The following is an 8,435-nucleotide window of genomic DNA, read 5'->3' on the forward strand; positions in this document are numbered from 1 at the left end:
AGCGGCCGGCGGCGACGGCTCCGGGCCGGCCCGGGCCCGGCGGGGCGAGGTGAGGCGCGGCCGAGCCCGGGCCTGGCTGGCGGGCCGGCACCGGGCGGGGGGGTGGGGTGGGGGGGCGGCAGGTCCCAGGAAGGAGGGGGAGAGGTTGTTTCGAGGTGCGGTGGGTCCCCACTGGACACCCGTGGTGGGGGCTCAGGGGTACAAGGGGGCTGGGGACACCCGAGGGCCAGGGGGGACGGGGGCGGGGGAGGCTGTGATGCTCCCTGGGTGAACAGAGGGCTGAGGACTCTAAAGGGGTGGGGGTGAGGGGGTGTTCCGCGGCTCCTCGGGGGGCAGGGAAATGGGGTCCCCAAAGGGCTGAGCGAGGGGTGCAGCGCTTCGTGGATGCTGGGGGCGTTTGGGGACGTGGTGAGGGGTGGCAGGGGCATCCCCTGGGTTTGATGCTCCTGGAGGTGTGGATGGGGCAAGGAGCCTGGAGGTGAGATGTTTTTTGGGGCTCAGGGGGTCCCTGTGGGGACGTGGATGTGTCAGGTTCTCACCAGTGCGGGGGAGCTGGCAGGGGTGCATCCTGTGTCCCTCTCCCCTGTGCTGAGAGGACACTGGCTGGGATGGGGGCAGCGAGCCACCCCTTTTCGGCTCCCACCATGGGGCTGGGAAGGACAGGATGGTGATGAGCCCCCAGCAGTCACTGGTGCCTTGTGGGGTGCAGGTGGGAGATGAAGCCGAGCTAACGGCCCTGAAGCGCCTCTCTGCTGCACTGACCCCCAGGCCGTGCCAGGGAGGGGGGCTCTGCGGCTCTGGCTTTGGCTGATGAGATTTCAAACCCTGCAGGTGTTGCGCGGGGAAAGGAGAGGGGCAAGGCTTGGCAGCCGGGGGAGGCTGAGGGGTGGCTCTCTGGCTTGTCTTTTGGGAGCATTTTGTGCTTCTCCTTCCCAGGTTTAGGAGGTTTGTCCCTAGGGATGCCCAGGCTGTGCCACGTAGGGGGCTGGTGGCAAGTGGTTGGGCCATGGCTTGGGGGGAGCAGGCAACTTTCAGGGGATGTGTGTTCATTCATTCCCTCCAGAGCAGAGATTTCAGGCTGTAGATGTTTCTTGGCTTGCCTGTGCTCCTGATGCTGCAGGGGGGGGTCACTTGGGGGCTGACAGAATTTGGGGTTGATGGTAAATGCTGAGGGCCATCTCATGGGGTGCAGGCGCTTGTGCCTCAGCTGGTCTCCCTGCCCTGGCATGTGGGTTCATCTCTGGCAGGAGAATGGGGACACCCTAACAGGGGGGATTTTGGGGACAGAAGTGCATGGTACTTGTGTCCAAACACGCAACATCCTCGCTCTGTCCCCCTCTGCCTGTGTGGCACCACGCAATGACATCCCTGCATCCCGCTTGCCTCCCTCCCTGCATCCCACCTGCCTCCCCCTGCCCCTGGGACTCATCCTGGCAACATGTGCAGGGAGAGGCAGGGGCTTTCAGAGCCACAAGTTGAGCAGCTTTTAGGGGAGCCTTTGGTCCTTGGTCACTGCAGGGGATGGTGAGCAGGGGCTTTGCCAGGCAGGTGGAGGGGCACAGGGGTCTTGGTTGATTTTGTCCCTGGTGCCAAGGAAATGGTGCTTTCTCCCTGGGCAAAGGATGTCCTGCCTTGGGGACCAGATCCAGCTGCAGGTGGATGCGTGGCAGCAGGTCCCGGGGGCTGCTGGAGTGGGGAGCAGAGGGTGCCCATCCCATGTCTCTGGGCAGGGGGTGTCTGTGGGATGCAGGTCACCCTGTGTGTTTAGTCTTGGCTGATGGGGGTCTGCCGGCTGTGGGGTTCCCTGATCCCAAAAGCCCTTCCTCCTCCTCCTCCTCCTTCTTGTCTTCTAGCTCCCGTTTTCCCCGGCCAGGTGGCCCATGGGTTATATAATGTGCTCAAACCCCGGAATAGCTCTTCCCGTTACACAACCACCGAGCCAGCTACGGCGGGGGGTGCAGGGGGGGGATCCCCAGCTGGATGCTCCCCCTGCACCAGCCATGACCCCCCGTACCTGCAGCACTTGGCCCCAGGGGTCATTTAGTGGGATTCTGTCATAGGGGAAGGTGACCCCATTGTGACAGTCATCCCCCCTACACCTCCATGGGCTCAAAAATTGCTTTACTATTATTGTTGTTATTATTATTATTATTATCCCCGCTACAGAAGTGTTGTTGGGCTGCAGGGCTGCCTGTGCCTCTGCCTGACTCCTGGCCCAACAAAGCAAATGGCTCCAAGGATGCAAAGGCTGGGGGGCTGGCTCTTTCCCCCACTCCATCCTCACCTGGAGATGACATTATTTAAGCACCCCCTGGTTTGGCAAGGTCTAGCAGGGCAGCAAGTGCCCAAGCCCTGCCTGCCAGGGTTGCCTGTGGGCCTGCTGGCCACCAGCAGGGAGCAGCTGGTGGCCACGGTGGACTCAAAGGGCTGGGGAGACCATGGCCAGGGGGGTGTGGGGCTGGGGGGTCCCATAGAGGTACCCATTGCCTGGACCCTCTGCCTCTCTGCTCAGCACAGGGGGGTTTGCTGCCATCACTTGGATGTGTTTCTCTTCATTTCCCTCATCCCTGGCTCTGGAATGGGATCACTGCAGGGGTCCCCTGGGGGTGATTCCCCATCATGGTGTGACCCCCTTCCCATCAGCTCTCCTCCAGCCAGACCTGGGAACTGGGATTGCTCGGCCCCCCCTGGCAGCCCATGGGTTTCAGGCAGGGGGAGCTTCAGCCATGGCTTTTGGGGACAGGAGCAAAGCCCAGCTCCTCACCTTCCATTGGGCCCTTTTCCTCCAGAGCATCTCCCAGGGGAGCTGATGGATCTCTGCTGCCCACACCCCTGCACAGTGCCCGTCTGGTGGGGGGGAACCATCCCCACCCCTGGCTCCCCCATCCCTACATCCCTAAGCTGGGAAGGAGCCTGGTTGCTTAGCAACTCTTTAGCTTCTCCACCAGCCTCCTCATCTATTTAAAAAAAAATAAATAAAAAAATATATATGCACAGATGTAGGTATGCACAAGCAGTAGCGAGCCCTCACCCAGCTCAGGGCCCCCCCCAAGCAAGCATCTCTATATTCTTTATTAATTGCTTTAAAGTCTGCGAGGTATCAAATTTTGGTTGGGCAGCTAGAGCAAAGGATGCTCTGGGCTTGGAGTAGGGAAAATACAGATGGAAGGGCTGGGACGGGTGTAACTAGCCCCTTCCTGCTGCCCTTTCCCATGGGCAGGATCCCTGCTGGCTCGGAGCTGGGAGGCAGTGCTAACAAGCCCCAGACCAGCTACACTTTTAAAGTCAATTTTGCCTTTTTTTTCTCCTTCTTGGAGGTCTGACTCATGATTTTTGGCACACAGGGGCTGGTGAAAGGCAGCTTTGGAGAAGGTTGGCCCAATTAACAGCAGCAACCATGGACTTTTCCTCCTTGTAATTCTGGCCAGGTGTTTAGAAGAGGCCAGCTGCCTTGCCGTGATGTTCTGGCATTTTTTGTGTAGCAAAAAGAGCCCTTCTCCCAGTCCATCCCCATGGCGTGGGCAGGGAGCAGCTGGGATGGGGCTGTAAACACTTTGGGGACAGGGTTATGGTTTCACTAGGTGGTGGTGTGCCTTGATGAGAACCAGTCGGGCAGGGGAACCACAGTGGGGGTCACCCCTCTCTGGTGGGGCTGGAGGGTCACTGCCTCGGTTGGTTTGTCCTGTGCTTCTTGGGACTGAGCTCTGGCACACTCAGTGCATGAGTGGTCCAGGGAGCCGTGCCCTGGGCTTGCCGCCTGCATCCCATGCCCTCATCCCCGGCACGCGGCCGCTCGCCGTCACCCTGGCTGGTGCAGCTGGATGTGGCGAGAATTAATTGAGCACCGGCCGGAGGCAGCTTTAATTAGCGCCGAGGCGGGGCGGGGAGGATACCCAGGCACCGCTGCTGCCTTTCCCTGCCAAGGGGGAGATGCCGGGAGAGCATCCAGGCACGGCCAGCCCCCCGCTGCTGTCCCCGCTCCCGCTGGGAAAGCGGCTTCATCCGCATTACGGCGTGGCAAGGCCCTGCGGCGGCAGTGAGCAGGAGCGATGGGCAGCTGCCTCCAGCACAGCCCCATGCCCGGGGTGCTGTGGGCATGGCCGGGGAGCCAAGTGGCACCCACGGGGGCATTTGAACAGATCCAGCTGGTAAGGGGTTTGTTTCTGTGCTGGACAATAAAAGGGTAAAAGCAGTTTGGTGAAATAACACTATTTTTGCTCATTTTCCTTGTTTTCTTCCTTCCCGTTGGGCTGGAGCTCCCAAACCCCTGAGCTTCCCTTCAAAGCCCAGGCTGGACAGCCCCAGGCTGGGACACGGGGACAGCTGCGTCTGGGGACCACCCCACCAGGCACCCAGGGGTCTAGCCTGCAGGGAGGGAGCTCGGTTCAAAGCTTGGCTGGAAACCAGCAGCCCCAAAGCCCATCAGGACGGCGAGGCTGGTCCTTGCACCCTGAGCTGGCAGGGCCTGTCCTGGGTGTGTGTTGGGGCCACAGCACAGTGTGTCTGTCCTTCCGTCTGTCCTGGCCTCCATCGGCCTGGCAACACTGGTGCCTGGGTCCTCCACACCCTGGGTGCGCTTCAGCATGGCTGGGAAGGGAGAGAGAGACCCAGCATGCTGGGCTGGTCCCTGGGCTTGAGGCAAAACACGGGATGGGGATGGAAGGGGAGGGTGGAGATTGGGAATGGGGTTGAGGAGGGGGCTGAGGATGGAGGATGGAAGTGGAGGATTGGATGAGGATGGAGGTAGAGGATGAGGGTGGAGGTGGAGGATGAGGATGGAGGGGGGAGATGGAGGATGGGGAATAGGGATGATGATGGAGGTGGAGGATGAGGGTGGAGATGGATGGGGATGAGGAAGAGGATGGAGATGGATGGGGATGGAGGATGGAGAGTAGGGATGAGGATGGAGATGGAGCATGGAGATATGTATGAAGGATGGATGTGGAGGATGGGGGTAAGAATGAAGATGGGGATGGAGAATGAGGATGGAACAGCTCTGAACATTTCCCAAAGCTCTAATCCAGGCAGCAGAAACTACATGCGAGCTAAAAAGCTGTTTTGACCTCCCCAAGCCCCAAGGTGGCATGTGGAGCACCAGCAGGAGAGATTGGGATCATAGCTTGGCAAAATGGCAAGAGACTGATTTGCTCAGGAACTTCCCCAGCAGGAGGGGGACCCCTCATGCCCTGGTGCCGGGGAGTTTAAACCCTCCTGGGTAGCACTATGGGGATTAGGGTGGTGGGGACAGATGCCAGTAGCTGGCCCTGGCCTCATCCTGCAGCCTTTAGGAGTCTGTGGTGACAATGCACAACACTCACCCCAAGTCACCTCCCGTCCCTCTTGGCGAGGTGGCTGGGCGGTGGGCTGCCAGTGCTTGATGATTTGTGGGTAATTACTGCAGATAATGAAATATTTAACCATCATCTTTATTATCGGGGGTAGCACTGAGCCAGGCAGGAAGCTGCTGCCGTTCGGGCAGGGCCATGCTGCCTTCGCTGGTGGGTTTGGTCCTGGCATGAGCTGGCAGAGCCAAGCAGTCCCTGTGTAGTGGCTGATGGATGGAGGTTGAGGTGGTGACAGCCACAGTCCCTGAGCTGTCCCTTGCTGGTGCAGGGCTGCCCCTGTGCAGGACATCACTGGGGGTCTCCTTGGGGGACAGGGAGGGCACAGACCCAGCCTGGGGGATGTGGGCCCTTTCCGTCCCAGTGCCTTGTCCCCATTGTCACCAGAGATGTACGACTGGCTCCGTTTTCCACCCAAGGCTTTTGCCTGTAGCCTGGCTTTCCTATGGATAGCGGGAGGGGATTTGTGGGTGTTTTTTATCTTCCTTTGTTTTCCTGCCCATGCTGTGGCTGAGGCAGGGTGGCTGGGATCAGCTCCCATGGTGGATATTGCTGATGGCTGAGGGGACATCAGGTTGCAGTGTGGGGTCCATCTCCAGGCCGGCTCCACCTGCCTGGCCCTGGGTGCAAGAGGGACATCTCCAACCTCATCCTTTTTATGGAGGGTTTCCTGGCAGAATCTGCGTGCCCCTCATACCATGCAGCCCTTACCTGCAGGTACCGTCCAGCTGCCAGTTAATCTCACATGTTCCTCCATCTACCTGCCTGGCTGTATATTCCCCATGCTTGCAAGGTTTCACAGCAATGAATTTACCCACTGCCAGGCTCAGGATAAAATTAATTCCCACTGGGGAAAAGCAAGCAGAGGCTGCTGTGGAAAGCAGCCTCTCCTTTCTGGAGCCTCTCGGTGGGTGAAGGTTTCCCAATGGGGAGATTCCCCCATTCCCAAATTTCCTTCCTGGTTTCTGGTTCCATGTCCTGATGGGAGAAAGAGGAAGAAGAGCACCCAAACCAGGTTTTTCTGCAGCATCTCTCCCATCTCTGGCCCTGGGACATGGTGAGGGGGCTGGGCTCAAGGGTCCCCTCCGGTCAGGGAGGGCTGAGCAGGGCAGCTCATTGCTTTGGGGTGTCATGGGGCTCAAAATGTGGGTGCTGCCCAACCTGCTGCAGGCAAGGGGAGACTGAGGGACCCTCCGGTTGCTCTAACAGGACTGAGTATCCAGGGGGTGCAGAGCCCCAGCTGGGTCCTGCTCCAGCAGCGTCTCCCACTGCCTGCTCCTGTGTGCCTCTGGGAAATAAAGGCTGCTGGCTTCTCTCTACATGGTAATAATGGGGAAAAAAAAGAAAAAGAAAAAAAAAAGCCTTGTAATTAAGCAATCAGCTGCTGTTGTCCCCGGGCAGGCTCATCAGGAGATAAGTGAGTACGTGGGGCAGCCAGCGGCAGCGGGAAAGCCAGGAATGTCCCTTGGGGATGCTGCAGGGCGGGAGATGCCTTCCTGCCAGGCTGGGACCCCCACCATCCTGGGGAGGGGTCCATCTGAGGCTTTCCCTCTCCTCAAACAGCAGAGAAATGCCCTTCAAGCCTCTTGTGAGCAATCTCTACCCTGGCTCTGTCCCACCTGGCATGGCCATGGAAAGCTCTGAACTGCCTGGTGTCCCACTGGAATGGCACAATGGGAGTGGCAAGCCCTCCCTGGGCTCGAAATGGTGTGTTAGTCCATGGTCTGTCTGCCCTGCTTTCATGCCCATGCTTGACTGAGGGATCCCTCCTTCCCTGGGCCAGTGTTTGGCCCTGTCCTCCTTGGGCAGCATAAGTCAGACACCCCAGGCATCACGGGCAAGGGTTGACTGCTTCCTACATAGGCAACGATGTGCAGGCAACACCCATCCTTGGAAAAGCCTCTCCGGCAGGGTACCTAGGATGGGAACAGCCCAGAAAAGTGGCTGCTGACAAAAGCTGCGTCTCTGAGCCCAAAGCCAGCTTGGAGAGCAAAGGAGGGTGCTCTGCCTTCACCCCCGATCATTTCTCCTTGTGTAGGACTTTGCAGGAGAAGCATTTGCAGGAGCTCCCAGTAAAGCCCAGGCAGCCTGGCTGCCACTGGTAATTAAGGCAGTGGATCTCCAGGGGGAGCATCTTGTGCTGGGGAGAGGGCTGGTGCTTTGGGCAGGGGAGCTGGAGCATCACAGGATGGGGAGACCAAGGAACAAATGCTCAGCTGTGCACTGAGGTCACTGAGACAGGGTTGTGTCTGTCTGGCTGATCCAGGAGATTTGGGAACACCTCCTCCCCCAGGCTCAGGGACCATCAGCCAGAGCCTCAGCGTGACAGTGCTGCTTGGCAATGGTTGTGCTCTTCCGTGGGGTTATTTTTGGAGCCAGGTGAGGACACATTGACTGTGGTGGCTGAGGAAGGAGGCAGGGACATGTGAAGGTGAAGAGCAGGGAGAAGGCGGGCAGGCATCAGCGCAACACTGCTGCTTGGACAGGGGAGCAGCTGGTGGGGCGCCTCACCTCCCCTTGCAGCCAGTGCTAGGCCATTGCTGGAAGGCATCAGTGGGCATTTGCTGGCTGGCCTGGACATTGGGATCTCCCATGGCCACGTCCATGTGCAGTGGGGTATCCAAGGTCTTTGGGTCCATCCCCTTGCTGGCTGGGGACAGTGCCCAGGGGTGTCCCCAGAGGGCTGTGAGGGTGGATGCCTGTCCCAGCTCTGCACCTGCACTGGCTGACAGTGGGATCTGGGGTGCTCGGAGGAACCCCTGCCCATCTGTCCTGCTGTTACTGTAGGGCTCTGGGTGCCACAGACCTGTGCTTTGCCAGGTTTTCCCCGGTATGAGGCTGGTGCAGAGCATCCTCCTCTTCCCATGAGCCAGCCCTCGCAGCATGGCAATGGGAATAGCCCCAGCCTTGCTTTGCAGATGGGGGAAATGAGGCAAGGGGTAGGAGGGGCGCTGGCAGAAGACCCAGCTATCTCAGTCACTGCCCTCACCAACCTGTGTGCCTGCACCTCTTTTGAGACAAATTTTGCCTTCAGGCCCTGGCGGGGTTCCCTCACCATCGCAGGGTGAGAGAGAAGCTGGGGCAGGGACTGAT

The sequence above is a fragment of the Phalacrocorax carbo genome, chromosome 17 (genome assembly GCF_963921805.1).
Source record: "Phalacrocorax carbo chromosome 17, bPhaCar2.1, whole genome shotgun sequence".
Lineage (NCBI taxonomy): Eukaryota > Metazoa > Chordata > Aves > Suliformes > Phalacrocoracidae > Phalacrocorax > Phalacrocorax carbo.